This window comes from Capra hircus, chromosome 2 (genome assembly GCF_001704415.2).
Source record: "Capra hircus breed San Clemente chromosome 2, ASM170441v1, whole genome shotgun sequence".
In the NCBI taxonomy this organism is placed as follows: Eukaryota; Metazoa; Chordata; class Mammalia; order Artiodactyla; family Bovidae; genus Capra; species Capra hircus.
In genome coordinates this window covers 29735384-29752703 of record NC_030809.1, presented here as the reverse complement: position 1 = coordinate 29752703, position 17320 = coordinate 29735384, and the positions used below count along the sequence as shown (strand labels likewise).

The 17320-nt window shown below is 53.5% G+C and overlaps 1 protein-coding gene across 9 annotated transcripts in view; it reads right to left on the bottom strand.

Annotated features, from left to right (window-relative positions):
* Window positions 1-17320, bottom strand: part of TNS1 (tensin 1) — a 211314-nt gene that overhangs the window by 144084 nt on the left and 49910 nt on the right. Inside the window, exon 1 of one of the 9 annotated variants that reach the window (XM_018059683.1) lies at window positions 2216-2561. The exons of 7 other annotated variants lie outside the window; for them this stretch is intronic. The gene's annotated coding sequence lies outside the window, so the exon portion shown is untranslated. Of the gene's footprint in view, window positions 1-2215; window positions 2562-17320 lie in introns of those variants that run through there. One more of the 9 variants, XM_018059689.1, reaches the window with a different exon arrangement.

Here is a 17320-nt window from a genome sequence, read left to right as displayed (position 1 = left end):
GCTAGTGCCCACGCCCCAGGCCAGAGGCCACTGCCTTCCTGCTCCCTGACCCTGGTGTCAGAGAATTCCCCGACTCCAAGAATCCCAGGACCTCAGCATCCCCAGAGACCTTCAAGGTCATCCCTTCTAACCACATCCCAGCTCAGGAATCTGTTGTCCAGCCTCTGTCCGAACTCCTCCCTGGACGGGAACCTCACTACCTTACAAGGCAGCCCTTTCTCCCACTGACCTGCTAAGCTTGTTAGGAAAGCCCTACATTAAACAGACCTAAGCTTCCCTCACCAAACAAAAATCCATTCTTCCCCTTTGCTTCCTACTCTTACTTCAATAGAAACAGGACACTGAGAGTTCCCAAACTCCAAAGCGTCAGCCGCAGTCCCTCAGCAATAAAAAGATGATCACCAAACAATAACCTCGTCTCTGAACTCCTCTGTTCCCCATATACCCCAGCCCCACTCCAGCCCCCTGTGTTCACAGTTCCAGACATGACAGCTCCCCCATGGGAGACTCTGAACTGGGGCTTTGGGGGAAGTGAAGTGTGAAGTCTGGGACAAGGGTTTAGGAAGAAGGGCCAGGAGGGTTCAAGGACAGGGGTCTGGAAGCAGAGGTTGGTTCCCAGGTTGCCTCCTCTGCCACCCAAGACTTCTCAGCTCCAGATCAAAGTCCTGGCTTCAGTCCTACCGGCCTGGCTGAGACCCTCCTAGGCTCTGGCCCACTGTCTCCACTCCTGACCCTCTGCAGGACAGCAGAGTCAAGGCCAACCCTAAGCCACAACCCCAGCGCTGATCCCACTGACAGCTCTCCCAGTGGGCTCCCCATCCAGAGCCAGGCCCAGGGCCTCGATCCCCCACCCCTAGGCCAGAGAGATCGGGGCAGAGGATGCCTTAAGATGTAGCAAGTTTTGAGGTCCTGGGGGGAAAGCCAAGGTGGGGGAGACTGGAGTAGCCGCCCACTGGCAAGGGTGGAAGCAACTTAAGGCCAAGCCTGACCACAATGGTCCCCACCCCACCCAGGCAGCTTCAGGAAGGGGCACAGCAGAGTCTCAAGGGTGCTCCCTCTCCACCTTCTCGAACCCCTGGCTTGGCTGGGCCACACAGAAGGCACTCTGGGGCTCCCAGAAGAGAAATTCTTGTCCCCTGAAGGCTCTAGAACCCTCATCTCCAGCCACCTCTCTTAGCCTCGCTCCGCAGCCACCTGTCCTGCTCTCGCCAAACCAGCTCCCCTCCTGCCCAGCACGCGTTCTGTCCCCTAACCCCATCCCACTCCTCTGGAGGGAGACTGACTTGGGAACACAGTGGGTCACCCCTTGGTCACCACCCTCCCAGTTCCCTGCTCTAAGAGAGTAGCCAACCTAAAAACATCTGGGCAGGCAGTCCCGGCCCTGGTCCTGAAGGAGGGGTGGGGAACAGACCCTGAAGTTAGCTCTGTATGAATGCTCAGGCTTGGGAAGGGGTGGCACGCAGGGTCAGGGCCCAGAGAGCGGTGGGGACCGGGTGGGGGTGGGGGTTGAAAGGCACCTGTGTGTGTCTGTTCATTAACCACCTGGATTAGCTATTTCTGCCCAGAGGGGTGAGAAAGGAGTAGGAGCTGCTGGATGGGGGAGGGAGGCAGGGGACACTCATGCCAGGCTGTGCCCATGGGCAAAGGAGCAGTGACCCCTGAGACGTGGGCCTGCCAGACCCTCATTCTCCACCGTGGCCACCCCACCCCTGGCCCAGGAGATGAGATAAGAGAGGAAGAAGAGCCCCAAAGGGGGGAAAGCTACCCAGTAACAGCTCCAGCCAGTGGCAGGGGAAGAAGTGGAGAGAAAAAGCTGCCTGCCTCTCGGTCCTCTCCGTGACAGAAAGCAGGCAGGGGAAGAGACCCTGGAGACTGAATACCCTGACCTCCAGCCTGCCTCAGTCAGCGAGTCCTCCTCACTAGTCCCTGCTGGCCTCAGTCTCAAGCAGCCACTGACACCAGCAACTTCTCCAGGAAACAAAACTCCCTCTGACTGGCAACCGCGCCCCAGACATCCCTGCCAGAACCAGACACTGACAGCGGCAGGGGACTGACATGATGGCCAGGACGGGCCACTGAGCCCGCAGGCGTGTGACCAGGCGGACCCGACTCCCGCTCCCCTAATTCGCACCCAGATCGGTGGTCCCGACAGCATCAGGGCCGGCAGCCCGCCGCACACATACACACACACACACACTGCGGACCCCACGCTCACCTTTCCGGTAGAGGAGTCACTGGGCGGGATGGGTGTCTGGGCTCACAGGACAGGGGCGGTGGGCAGTGATGGGGCCGCAGCTGTGGCTGGCAAGAAGCTGGTTGCCGAGAGGAGGGCGTGAGTGAGCCTTGTGTCCAGGCGGGGAGCGGGCGCAGGGCCACTGCCGGGAGCAACTGAGCGAGGGCGCTGCTCGCCCGGCTCCCTCCCCCAGCGGAGGCGGGCGGGCTACCGGCGCACCGCCTCCTCCTTCCCCCTTCCCAGAGCCGGCCAGCAGTCCGCCCGCAGCCTCCTTTAACCCCTGAAGCACTTGGCCAGGACACTCGCGCCCAGCTCCCCGGCAGGGCGGCTGGGAGTCAGGGCACGTATGCCTGGGGCAAGGGATGCCAAGAAGGGTGGCCTGCCCCCTCCTTCAGCCGCCGGCTCAGCAGTCTCCCTGGGGACCTGCAGGGAGGGGCAGAGGGGTTTCCGGGGCAGAGGTGGGGAAAGGGGGCAAGATGCCAAGAAGTCCAGAAACCCCACCCTCCACTCCCCCATGGAAGAGACACAACAGCAGACAAATGGCCCAAGAGCTACTGGGTGGAGAAGGATGGTTGATGAGACAGTAATAATAATAGCAACTCCCAACTTTTGTAAACCGCCCTGCTTTATACTGTTTCCAGCTCATTTTGTGACTGGAGACCTAGAATCTCACTTCTGAACCGGTTTTTGTTTTTTTCTCTGTCAAATGTGGGATAACAACCCTGGCTTTTTCCCTCTGGGCTGAGTTAGGACATTTGTGACTGAATATTCGAAGTGATTTGAATTGAACTCTAGTTAGTGAAATGCATGCTTCAACTCTCTTCGAAAAATATTTAAAAAATAAGATGGATTGATGGAGGGAGAGACAGAAATGTGATAAAGCCAATATAACAAAGTGTCCATTACAGAATCAGGGAGTTTACCATGTTATCCTTTCAGCTTTTCTATATGAAAAAGATTTCTTACAATTAAAAACATTCGGGGAATGGGACTTCCCCAGTGGTCCAGAGGTTAAGACTCTAGGCTTCCACTGCAGGGGGCACGGGTTTGATCCCTGATTGGGGAACTAAGATCCCACATGCCCTGTGGCACAGCCAAAAAAAAAAAAAAAATGGGGGGGGGGCGGAATGTGATTTGAAACTTGGAGTACCACACAAATGACAAAAGAAACAGATAGGATTATCCTGAGGAGAAGGGAAAAGTCATTTGCTGCACACCTGTTTGTATGCCCCGCACTTAATGAATATTCTCTCTCACTTAAGTCTTTGAATCACCCTTGTTATTTTAGCTGAAGAAAGTGACCTCCAAGCCGTTAGCTGACTTGTCCAAGACCACACAGGATGGCGCAGGGCAGGAACTCTGATCCCATGGGCTGGCTCCAAAGCCAAGCGCCCCACCACTCGGCCCCTCCAGAGATTCAAAGGCCCTCCTCTCGGCCATCTGGGCCACCTTCCTGTGAGGTCCTGGGCCAGCAGGCCAGTGACCTGCACCTCGGAGCCTTCTCAGGTTCCCCAGCTATCCAGTGAGTAAGGATGGGAAGGTCTTCGAGATCTTTTCCGGCTCTGATGCTCAGTAGTTTTTTGAATCCAGCCAAACCCTTCCCCAGACTTCAGTTTTCCAAAGAGTAAAGTGATAGGGGAGGCCCGGGAGGAACAACAGCCTTAGAAAGATTTGGTGCCATCTGGGGCCAGGGTCACAGAGATGGTCACCACACTTCGAATGTCCCCTTCACTGTTACCACCTGTGACAGTGAAGCCCAGGAGAATGGAGGCAGCAGAGAGAGGCACCTTCTGCTAGGGGAGGGCGGAGACAGACGAACCCTTGCGCCCACCCCCTGTCTCCAGAGTGAGATGACCTCATCCCTTCCCAGATGGGATGAGTTTGGCCTCCCAGAGTCCCAAATTTCAGCATCTTGGGACCTACCAGCCTTGACGGCAGCCTCAATCTAAGCACATGGGTACTACCCAGAGATGGGAAAGTCCTGGCCCCACAGAACGTGCCTCTGAGACGTTCTAGACGTTCCAGACGTGACTGGCTTCAGGCCTCCCCAGGCCTCTGCCCAGCCCTCACTGGCCCCAACTCTGGGGCAAAGCTGTCTCCAAATACCCTAGTCCTGCCTGACCCTCACATCCCCTGCAGACCAGGGGCTGCTCAGGAGTCTGGGCCAGCCCTGGTCAGGGGAGGGAGGGGAGAGGAGTCCATGTCACCCATCGAGGCTCTTCCAGAGGTGGATGGGGGAGTCTGCTTTAAAAGAGGAACCCTCCCCTGGTCAGAGAAGTGTCATCCTCCCCCATCGCCTCCTTCCAACCCACATCCACTATCATCCTGCTTGACATCAGATAGTGCCTGGCTCCCCACTACCTACATATCCAGTCCCAGCTCTGCAGTAGGACATTAAGAACCTCTGTGATGCGGTCCTGCCCTTTGAACCTTACCATCACATCAGGGCAGAGTTCAAAAGCCACATCCTCTATGGATCCTTTGCCAATCATTTGGCAGATACTGACCGCTCCTCTGAATACCTGACACTCTTGCTCGTATACTAACGCTGGGACAGACACTTGTTAGGTGCGCTCCTATATCTCCCAATAGTTGAGCAAATGGAGAAGGAAATGGCAACCCACTCCAGTGTTCTTGCCTTGAGAATCCCAGGGACGGGGGAGCCTGGTGGGCTGCCAACTATGGGGTCGCACAGAGTCGGACACAACTGAAGTGACTTAGCAGCAGTTGAGCAAAGATTTATTTGTCCTTTTCTTTCTCCTTTCCAACTGTGTCCAGTGCTTAGCACAATGTTGACACCTCCAAGCAAGATTACTAGAGTGGGTTGCCATTTCCTCCTCTAGGGGATCTTCCCCACCCAGGGATGGAACCTGAATCTCTGTGTCTCTTGCATTGGCAGGTGGGTTCTTTTAGCACTAGTGCCACTTGGGAAGCCCTTAGTAGATTCTCAACAAATGTGGAATAAATAATGGAATAATGGAGAGATGGATGGGTGATGGATTAAAAATTGAATAAAAAGGCTCTTTTAAACACTTAATTCTGCACAAGGCTGTATCAAGATAAATGTATGTAGATTTTTATCTTCAAAGTTATACGATGGCAGACAGAAAATCTGACTATGCTAAGACATGGGAACCATCAGATTGATACATGGATGTGCCAGGAGCATCCCACCCTCCCCAGGCCTGCAGCAGATGCAGGGGGGCTCTGAGAAGCACCCTCCTCCAGTGGTGTTCGGAGCCCCACCATTATTCTCCCAACCCACCATCATTCCCTCTATCCCGGCCTTCCTGTTCCAGCACCTGGGGTACAGAATCATGAATTCAGCAAGTCTTTAAAAAACCACACAGAGAGGAAATCAAGGAACTAGAGGTTTTCAAAGGAGAGCAGCCTTGCCCAAGAGCCAGAACTGCTTTCCCAAAGAAGCCTGCTCAGCCCTTCTCTCCCTACCCAGCTCCTCCTCCTCTGGGCTGGGGAAGACTCAGCATTCCCAGGGTTTCCCATCTCCCATCCCCCGACCCCTCCCCCCTTCCAGAGCCAACCCATGCCCCCTTTCCCTCCTCCCTCCTCCCGTCCCATCCCCAAGCACAGTCCCGCACATCTGGTTCCAGTTGTGGTTGGTCCATTCAGGGGCAGGCCTGGGGGGTTCTCATAAAACTGAATAATACCAGTGTTGGAGCCCAGTGCAGCTGGGGGAAGGGAGGGCAGGAGGCCGAAGGGAGTGGGAGGGAAAGAAGCAGCAGCAGGGAGGCAAGGAGACAAGAAGAACCAAGAAAGGAGCAGGGCAGTGCCTGGCATCTAATGAGCGTTCAATGGGTGCTTGTTAGTGGCAGATTAACGCTAGAGACACGGAGGGTAGAAAAGCCAGGAGGAGACAGGGGACAAAGAGTAGGGACCCAGAGGGAGGAAGGAGAGGAGCTGGGGGGCCCCCATGAAGCTACAGAGAGGCCATTGAGAGGGAAAAAGAGGGAAAATTAACAGCTCGTGTTGGGGCCAGGTGCTGAGTTAGACACTACCATGCAGAGCGGAGGGGACGGGACAAAAATGGGGCCAGAAGGACACAGAGAGACAGAGAAGAAAGAGCCAGGAGAAGGTCAAGGCCCAAGATTCTCTCAGCCTCTCAGCCCCTGGGAGGTGGTGGGGTGGGAGTGGGGGCTATCGATCCAGAGCTGATCTCACTTGCTCCTTCGTTTCACTCTCATCACTATTTGAAGGCCTACCCTGCACCAAACCTTTCCTTGTGTTCATCCACACAGACCCCCATCAAAACCTGGGAAGTGACAGTGATTCTTATCCCACAATTAGGGATGGGCTCAGAGCAGCTGACGACGGAGAAGGAATCTGGATCCAGGTCTTCCAGCTTAAGAAGGCTCCGTCCCCATATAGCACAACCAGGCATTCTGGGTCCCAGTGCTCCCCCTGGAGGGCACCACGTCACTTGAGCCCCCACTCTTGAGAGGCCAGATTCCCAGCCTCTTAAACAGCACTAAGGGGAAACTGTTCTGAGCTGGGCTAAGAGTTAAGAACACCCAGCAGGGAGGGATTGGCTTCTTAAATCTTCCTAGGATGGGGGCAGGGGAGTCGCCTGCAGGGGGAGTTGCTGGAGCCAAACCCTCCAGCACCCTTGGAACCCACTCTCCTCCTCCTTCTCCACCACAGAGAAGACAGGGCCACATGCCCAGACCCCAAAGGGAGAGGCCCTGGGCCTCAGAACCGTGCTGTGTCCAACACACAGCTGGCTGGGAGCCAGACCCCAGGGGACTGCCCTAGGCAAGTTTCTCTGTGCATTTGGGTTGCAGCCTCCCGCTTCTGACCACACCACCCCACTGCGGCTGGGGATGGGTTGAGGCTGTCCTCCAGAATGCTTTCACCCCAGGGCCACCCGTGGGACCCCTGTCTAGGGCACCCTCCAAAGCTGACTCCAGGAGCCACACCTTGCCCTGTTGCCCCACAGAGCCCCTTCTCCCTCATTTCTTTCCTGAGCCTGGGCTTCGCAGCTCAGGTCACTGGTTGTTTCCTTTCCTATTCGTCATCCTTAACACTCAGGCCAGACTGAAGCAGGAGAGGGACGCCCCCTCCTCACCGCACTCCCCTATTTGCATCTCATTTGCATGCATTCCCAGCACGTCTCAGTGTGCAGCCCAGCCTCAGGCCCTGGCCACACAGGCCCCCCAGGGAGGATGAAGTGCTCTGTGTTAGTCACTCAGTCGCGCCTGACTCTCTGTGACCCCATGGACTGCAGCCCACCGAGCTCCTCTGTCCATGGGATTCTCCAGGCAAGAATACTGGAGTGGGTTGCCATGCCCTTCTCCAGGGGATCTTCCTGACCCAGGGCTCCCACATTGCAGGCAGACTCTTTACCATCTGAGCCACCAGAGGAAATGGATCAGCGAGAAGAGGCAACAGGCCTCCTACATTCTGGCTCCCTTCTCTCAGATTTGTACCACAGTCTGAGGGTGGAGGATCAAGAGGGCAGGGAAAGCCTGGGGAGAATGGTCTGCCAACAACATGTACCCAGGACACCCACTGGCAGCCCCTCCCTCCCTGGAGCCTGCCTCAGTTTCCAGCCAAGAGAGGCACTGGGAGTCAGTTCCAGCGCCACTCAGCCACCAATGGCTTGGGGACCAAAGGTCACTCCCAGTCCCTCTTGGCTTTCATCTCCTTATCGGATAACCTCAGGTCCCTTGGAAGTTTCCAGGCAGATGTTGATCCCTGGCTGCTGGTGTCAGTTGACTGCACACAAATCGCTATCTCCCCTGAGAAGTGCAATTTTAAAGCATGAAGGACTCTGAGATTCAGATGCCTCCAGGCAGGATTCCTCTTAGCCCTCCCCCAGTGATGATTACTGGCTCAGCCTGAATCCTTTCAGAGACCCACATCCCTCCCCAACAGAGCCACACCCACCACCAGAACTCCATTATTATAAGGTTCCTGGACTGGACGGTGGGGGAATCCCCTAACCTGGATTATCTGTATCTCAGGAAGGTGTTGGCAGGATTCTTGCTGAAATGCTTAGAGAAAAGAGAGAAAGTCGAGTGGATTCCTAGCCGGCAAGCCAAGGAGTGTTGATTAACAGATCAATGTCAACTTCCGGATTTGCCAAAGGGCTCTGTCCTCTGCCCTGGCTTGTCCGAAATACTTATCAGAAACTAAGGTGAAGACTCGGAATGGAGGCTACCGAGCACACGAAGAAAACAACAAGCAGACGGAAAAGCTGAGGCATCCAACTGAACTGAAGCGCAAAACTGACTGTAAAAAAGGTTAAAATTAGCAAGGAAACGTTTCTCTTGCACTGAAGTCCTGAACTCAGATTCAAAGGTCATTTTTTTCAAAAACTGCATTAATCATGTAGGAAAAGGTCTAAGATTTGGTGAAAACAAATTTAGTTCATATGGCAGAAGGATATGGCTGAGCCCAGAACTTTTGCAACTTTTGGTTGCCTGAAGAAAGGTATGGAATCAAAATTAAAGGAAGGGAAAGTTCCATTCAACTCCACACAGCTTAGACATCATCAGAAATGTCAAGTTCTCTTCCACACGCTACAAACCAAAGAGCATCCAGAGAAGAACAGTATACACTCAGTAAATATTTCTTTTTAAAAAAGCCCAAGAAAAGTTAATGAAATTGGGCCCCATTTTTATTTCAGATGATAAAGAAAGGATACAACATTCATCATCAAATACTTGAAAAACTGTCTTGGGAAGGTGAGCCAGAGCACATTTCACTGCCCATGCACACCTCCCTTTGTCTTTCTGCCCCTCCATCTGTGAATTCCTTGAGCCTGGGACCACTTCCCATTCATCTCTGAATGTCCAAGAGGCAGAAACAGCCAAGGCTGAGCAGTTGCTAAGGACAGGATAGCATCCTGACAAGGCCAGGCCTGCAGGTGCCAATCAGCAGAGTAAACGCTGGCCCCATCATGAGAACCGACCTCTAGCCAAGCTGGCTGCCAGGCAGGAAGAGGCAAGGATCCGGGCTGGTGGCTGAACTTCCAGCTTGGACCTGCTATCCGAGGCCGGCTCACTGGTCAACTAGCCTCCTACTCCCTAAAACTGCCTCCCTGCCTGCCCAGTAGCTCTGTAGGGACTGGCACTAGCTTGCCACCTTTGCCCAAAGTCTGAAGCCCTGCTGCGGCCCACTTCCTGTCAAAGGTTGGGTTCCTCTCGCTCCTCTCTCTTATCACCAGCATGGCATTCGCCCACGCCTCATCTTCAGCGCATCTACTTCCCTCCCCTGAAACACCCCCGCCCCATTTCAAGGTGCCCCGTCTCATCATTCCTTCTCCATAACATCTAAACTCACGTCTCCAGAGTTCCTCTTATGACTCTCTCCTTGCCCTGGGCCCCCTGGCAATGAGCTGCTGAAAATTTCAGCCCTTGTCCTACTCTCAGGCTCTCCCCAGATTTTTTTAAATTACATAGTACTTTTAGGGTTGGACAGAATTGGAGACTTCCTTCCTGAGAACTGAGGTTCCTATAAATAATAATAATCCCTATAGTAATAATCACCATTTAAGCTCTACCTTGAAATGAATGATGTCCTTCCCTGGATATGAGAATCAGGGAAACCTAGCCCCCTCCTACCGAGGCTCAGGAGTGGAGAATGTCCAGGCTTTGGAGTTACACAAGCCTGGCCAACCACTCACTGGCTGCATGATCTCACTTAACCACTTAAGGCACTGTTGAGTACAGAGTCTGGCCTGAACAGCATTCTTCCCCCATTCCCACCCCAGTACAGTTATGCTCCCCCGACATCCTACTCCTTCAGAGAAGCCATCACCACCCCCACCCAGAATCAGGATTCATCTCTTCTTCCCATAAAACTCTTTGGTCCCGTTTAATAAATGCTCAAAATTTATTGTGCTTTCCATGTTCTTAGAGCTTTGTGGTTATTAACTCACTTTAATCCTCTTAACAACCCTAGGGGTATTGACCATTATTAATCCCATTTTATAGACAACGAAGCTGAAGTTCACAGGCATCAGCTATGACTGCGATTACTCTTCTAGCTGAAGCAGCAGCAACCATCAGGCAGGGACCTCAAGGCCTTTTGAGTCGACATCCTGTATGACGCAGGGCTTCCCCTATGCCTGGTGTATCCCCAGACTCTGCCTGCACACCCCTGGCCCTCAGTTCCTCCCACACACAAGGCAGCTCCCACTGCTGCAAGGCAGCCTGCTACCCGAGATGCCTGGTTTCGCTTCAGAGAACAAACCTCAAAGCTTTAGTCCTAGGTGGCACTAGTGGTAAAGAACCCACCTGCCAATGCAGGAGATGCAAGAGACTGGGGTTCGATCCCTGGGTCGGGAAGATCGCTTGGAGACGGGCATGGCAACTCACTCCAGTATTCTTGTCTGGAGAATCCCATGGACAGAGGAGCCTGGTGGGATACAGTCCATAGGGTCGCACAGAGTCGGACACAACTGAAGCAACTTAGCATCACACACACACACACACACACACACACAATCACTCACAATCTCCCAGAATAGTCACTTCCTAAGCTGGAGATTCCCAACTCTTTCAGTTTCTGGATCTTTCCACTTTCTAGGTGTCCAGCTATCTCTCTGGTTCTGATCCTTTTCCAGCTGCCCTTCATTTATTTGTTCATTCACTCATTCACCCATTCAGTCAACAACTGCTTTGTGAGCACTGCGGGGTGGACAGGAGCCAAGCCAGGTGGAAGGTCTGCCCTCAACATCTGGAGGAGGAGAGACACGGAACAAGCCAAAGCTCAGACACAAGTGTGCAGGGACAAGAGCGAAAGAGCGGGATGCCAGTGGGAGGGACCACATCCCTCCCAACGGCTGGCATGCCCTCCACCCATGCCAAGCCATCCATGCAGGAGCGCGCTCACTCGGCACCACAGCTCTAGTAGGAGGTGTAATCCCTGCCTGCTCCAAACAGCGCAGGAAGCTCAAGAGGTGAAGAGGTGAAGTCACTTGCCCAAAGTCAATCATGATAAGACGGCAAAGTAGAGGTGATACCATCTTATCCCCAGAGGTTCAGAGAAGGTTCCTTAAGATCCATTCCCAAACTACTAACCCCTCGGCCACACACACATCCCAGCAGCAGCTGACCATGAAGAAGACAGTGGGCCTGCCCTGGCATGTCCCAGATCCCACATTGAGCCCCTAGCGCAACACTGGCTTCACCAAGACGGCAGTCACCCCAACGCCAGGCCCTCTGCTTTTCTCCCACTTAATGCCACCTTCACACCTTTGTCCTTTAGCCTGGCTGGCTTCAAGGTGGCTGGAAGGACTGTCCAAAAGGACATGAAGAGGTCCAGTTGCCAGCCCCTCTTGCATGAGACATGGCCCGTGGTCTCACCGATGGCATCAGGGAGGGAGCAAGAAGGACTCCAAAGCCTGGGTAACAGTCCCCCCAGGCTCTCCCCAAAGCCACCCAATCAGGACTCACAAAATGTTGGTGAGAATCTAGAGCTGACCAAAAAATCCTGGGGCTTCCCAGGTGGTGCTAGTGGTAAAGAATCTGCCTGCAATGCAGGAGACGCAAGAGACAGAGGTTCCATCCCTGAGTGGAGGCGATCCCCTGGAGGAGGGCATGGCAACCCACTCCAGTATTCTTGCCTGGAGAATCCCATGGACAGAGGAGCCTGGCAAGCTACGAGTCGGACATGACTGAAGTGACTCAGCACGCACACGTGCAGGCACCAATCCTCTCCTTGCAGTGATGTGGGAACTGAAGCCCAGAAAGTACAAGCAGGGAATCCCAATGTCACCACAGGGTCAAAGGATTGAATAGAGAACCGGGTGTCCAGCTCCCAGCCCAGCCCCCAGAAGAGCCAGTGCCACCCCAGCCAAATGAGAACAGAAGCAGGAGCCTGTCCACTTAACCATAAGAAGGGAAAGAGCAACTTGGGCCCCTGGGGTGGCAAGGGACCCACAGGGCCTGGATAAAGGATGCTTGGGCTCCAGGTGCAGCAAGACCCTGCTCCCCACAAGACAAACAGAGCAAAAGCAGAAGTGGGAAGGCTGAGCAGGGCAAGGGGCAACAGCTGGAAGCCCTCCCCATGGGTGCTCCTCCCCAGGGACCCCATGGGTGACTGTTTTCCTAGGAACATTGTGTTCAGGCTGTGAGTCTTGGCTCGAGCACCCTACCCTGGCAGATCTCCAGCTGCCTGTTTAATAATGTACAGCCAATGGGCCATTAACAGCAGATTCCAAAAAAAAAAAAAGTTCGATGGTTGTTTTTGTTGTTGTTGGTTTTTTTTTCTTCTTCCGGGTAGTTGGTGGTGGTTATGAAAAACAAGTCTTCTCTGGCTGGTGTCCAGGGCAATCGCAGCCGACCAGGCTCAGGGATCCTGGCAGATCCCACCTGCCTCTGCCCACCCGCACCCCACCATGCTGCGGCGCCAGGGTGCCCACTCCCACTTCCACACTCCTGGCAACACCCTGGGACTCTGCCCCAGAGGGGCAGCCATCCTGGCACCTGGGAGTTCCAGGGAGGCCTAGGAGGGCCAAGGGAGAGGATGTGGGAGGTGCTGGCAGGGGCAGGGGAGGGGCAGGTGGGGTCCAAGCTTTCCGCGGGCCCAGCGCTTCCTAGGAATTCCACTCCTGTCTGGCCAGAGCTGGGGGCGGAAGGTGGGGCCAGGGTAGCCCAACCAGGTGCGAGGACCTCAGTCCACAGCCAAACAGCCAGCTCCTCTGCGCAGGACTGGGTCAGCCAGGGAGCAAAAATCCTGAGGCCTGCACCAACGGATGCCCATTTCTCTTCATCCAAAAGTCAGTATTTTTTATTATTTTTTTTAATGAAACAAAGATGAATGTTTTTAACGATAAAAGGTACAATTCACAAAGAAGATAGATTTCATAAACCATTAGACTCCTAACGACAAAGAAACAAAGGTACACAAAGCAAAAATCAGAAGAAATATGAGGGGTTAAAAAAGAACATAATCATAGTGACACCCAAGAGTCAGGATTTGGAGTAGGATCTGGGGAGTTCAGAAGCAAAGACTTATCGGAGGGCAGTTGGGACAGAGTGGAAACCTCATCCTGTAAGAAGCTGCGTGGTGAGCAGAAACCCCCTGGGCTGCCTGAAGCAGCTGGTCTGGGCCAGACTCTCCCAACCGCTCCATCCTGGCAAGGCGCTTCCAACCCAGAAGCACGAACAAGGCAGAAAGAGTCTTGGAGCCAAGGGGCTGTGTCCTTATGGCTCTGCCGGTCTTCCTGGTGGCCTTGGGCCAGTCTCGTGCCCGCTCTAGGCCTCCCTCTCATGGTCTGCCATGAGTGAGATGAGCTGGGGGTCCCACATTCTGCCTGGAAGTCCTGGCCAGAGAAGAACTGTCAAGCCAGATGCTGGGCAGACAGGGAGGTGCACAGTCATCATGATGATGGTGATAATGTTATCATTTATTAAGCTTTTATTGATTGATTGATTATTTATTTATTTATCAAGCATTTATTGATAAATCTTATCATTTATCAAGTGGGTACCACACACTGCTTTTTTAATTCTCCCAATAACTCTACTGGGCAGGTTACTATTATCACCAACATACAGATGAGGAAACTAAGGCTTGAAAAGGTTAAGTCACTTGTCCAAGTTCACGAGGCTAGTGAATGATGGAGGCAGGACTTGGACTCAGGCCAGTTGACCTCGGGGCTCTTTACCATTCTGCCTCGAAGAGTCCAGCCTAGGGAAGTGGCCCAGACCTCAGGTGCTGAGAGCCCCACCAGCCCCTCCTGCCTGCCCTGCATGTCTGCCCACTGTTCCACTTCCCCCATCCATTCTCCTGGCATCTCCCCACGCCTTAGTGGGGTCCAGTCTCCCCTCTGTCCTTTACTTCCCTTCTGCTTCCTAGGCCTCCTCGGAAGAGCTTCCTGCTTTCACCAGGTAGGAGCACGCACAGACATAGACATGTAACCACAAACACTCACACATTCATACACACACACACTCATGCACACATGCTTGCACACGTATCCACACACCACACACAAACGTGCACTTAAACCCGTGTGCACACACACAGGCGTGCACACATCATTGCAGATAGCCACACACACTCTTTACACATGCACTTCCAAACTTAAAAGCCTCCAAAGATCCACACTGACACGCACACTTGCACCCACACAGGCACATGCCTCACACTGGTACATACAGATCCAAACACACACACACACACACACACACACACACACACGGGCACACACATGAGCTCCAGCCATGGGAGGTTCGGTGCAGACACCGGAGGTCTGGCTGTCTGGGCAGGCAGAGCCGGACAGGTGTCTCTGCCACGCCACCCGGGTGATTATTCCAAAGGCGAGAAGGCTGCCGGCTAATAATACCGCAGCACATTCCTGGCCAGAGATAAGCAGCCCCAAGCATCCCCGGCACGTTCCAGCCTCGGTGTCTCACCCCTCTGGATTCCACCCACCCGCAGCGCCGTGCTGGAGGAGCCCAAGAAGCCGGCGCCACCAGTACAGACAGACGCCTTGGCCAGGGGCCTGGCACTCTCCCTTCTCCAGGGACCCCTCAGAGACACCCACCCCACAGAGGCAAGAGAGGAGGGCTTCATGCATCCTGAGAAGTGGGCTGAACTACAGGTCATCCTCCCCGCATTCCAGTCCCTCCAAGCTGGACAAACGCACCCCACATACCTCCAGGACTGAGAGCACCCAACCGGGGCCCCCCTACTGCCAAGGGGTGTCCAGGGCACCTCGTCTCACCCCATCCTCTCCACCACTTAATGACATCAGTGATATTGCTGATATTTTGCAGATGAAGTGACCTAGGTTCACTGAGCTCCCATAGCTAGGAAGGAAGAGACCCAGAATTTGAACACAGGTCTTCTAACTCCTAAGCAAAGGCTCTTTCTAGGACCTCAAACAACCATCCATCCTGGCTGAGTCTTAAGTCACATATTTTCAGGGATCATTTTTCTCAGAGAAAAGACTCGTTCATCACAGGCTCAGGAAGAGGGCACCCTCAGTAACACATACAGGAGGGCAACACCCGCACAAAGGTGTCCAATGTCGGGGGCTATTCTGGGCATCTGTAGCTGCCTTGGAACAGGAAGACAGATGGGTGTCCATCAGTCAGACAGATGACAGGAGGATGGAAGTCCTACAAACCCCCAAGTCACAGAGAGTTTTGGAAGAAACTTGGGAGATAAATGGAGCCCCTATGCATGGAGTCCAAAGGGAGGGGTCCTCAGTTTTTTAGGGCTGGGGTTCTGTGCAAAAGGTTGTGGAGCATCAGGACAAAGGACTGGGGACGAAGGCAGGACCCTGAGGATGACATGTACCTACAGAGTCCTGAGGCGCACAACAGAAAGAGAGGGTGACAGGGACAGGGACACAGAGAGAAAAGTCAGCCAGGAAAGAGACCGAAGAAAGAAATACATGCAGGTGGGACCTGAGCTCCGCAGAAGAAAGACGCAGCAGGAGAATACGAGACGTGACCACACACAGGGTCGAGAAGCTGGAAAGCTCTGTCGGGCCTTGGAGATGCCAGGCAGCCCTCCCTTCAGTCTCCCTCTGACCTGGATGCTCGAGGGCTGCAGCTCTAAAGGCTGGGTGCACACACGTGCACACACTCACAAGCACGCGCATGCACACAAGCACATGCCTAAACCTCAAACGTCCCTCTTGACCACTCAGTCAAGAGGTAAATGCTGCTCTGAGCGTTTGTCACAGGAGAACACTGAGGCCCAGGGAAGGGTCGCGGTATCCCCCAAGGTGCCGAGAATCAGGAGAAGAAATCTGGAAAGAGGACCCAAGTAACCCCATCCCCCCCCAAGATTCCCAGGAGGCAAAGGGCTGAGGCATGAGACCTCGGAAGCAAAGGCGGGAGAGGAAGGACAGTCCCCAGGGACGCTAGGGCACAATTTTCCCAGCCCCAGGGAGATGGGATCAGAGGAGCAGAGCGGCATCCAAGCTCGAGACCAGGCTCAGAGAAGGCAGGACCTTGGCTGGCAATGAAAGCAAGAGGGCAGGGGTCCCGGGGGTGGGACCACGATGGGGAGCACGGCCGAAAGCAGGGGCGTGTTCCCACAAGGCCTTGGCTAGCCCCAAGGCAGCCTCCCAGTAAGGCTTCCCAGAGCCGCCTGACCCGCACGGCCAGCCCCTTCAGTGCTGCCCACTGGCCCCCACTCCAAGCAGGCCAGGCAGCCATGGGCATCTCAGGGACACAGTATTCATCAGGTGAGGTACCGACGGAGATGGGCACGTGGGCTCCCCTCTGTCACCTAAGCCCCGCCTCCATCAACTTCACCCAAGAAGCACCCACTGGCTCTCCCTCCTAAGTCCCCTCCTTCCTGGGCACAAGGCAGCAGATCAGCCAGGCCAACACCAGGGAGCGGAAGCGGGGACCAGGAGAAATGAATACTGGACTCCTGATCTCACGGCCAGCTGGACAGAGACCTCACTTAAGAGCCTGCAGGGATACCTATACTGGGGAAAAAGAGGGATGAGAGAGGAGATGAATATAAACTACAGAATAGGGACCCATAAGAAAAAGGGATCATGTATCAGCAGTTGATTAGTGAAGAGACACAGGCCGATACATGTAGACACACAATTATTACTGAAATAGAGCACAGTTTTCAAGTCCATCTGCCTGATTCAAACCAACCAATGGAAACAAGACATTTTTGAGATAATCAGGGAAAACTGAATGCAGACAAGGTATTAGCTACTTTTAGGAAAATGTTATTAATTATGTTGACAGTGATAATGGTATTATGGTAACGTTAAAATTAAAAGTCCTTATCTGTTAATGATATGGACTGAAATATTTACAGTGTAATGATATAATGTCTTGGATTTTCTTTAAAAAAAAAAAAACATTCCAGCAAAAAAAGAGAAAGAAAAGAAAGTGAAGGGGGACAAGTGAATCAAAAATAGCAAGACACTGACAATTTTTGAAGCAGGAGTATGGGTACTATTATATTGTACTATTCTCCCTACTTCTGAAGATGTTTCAAACCTCCCATAATAAAGAACTGACCAAAAAAAAAAAAAAAATATATATATATATATATATATATATATGGTGGCTCAGTTGGTAAAGAATCTGCCTGCAATGCAGGATTGATTCCTGGGTTCAATCCCTGGGT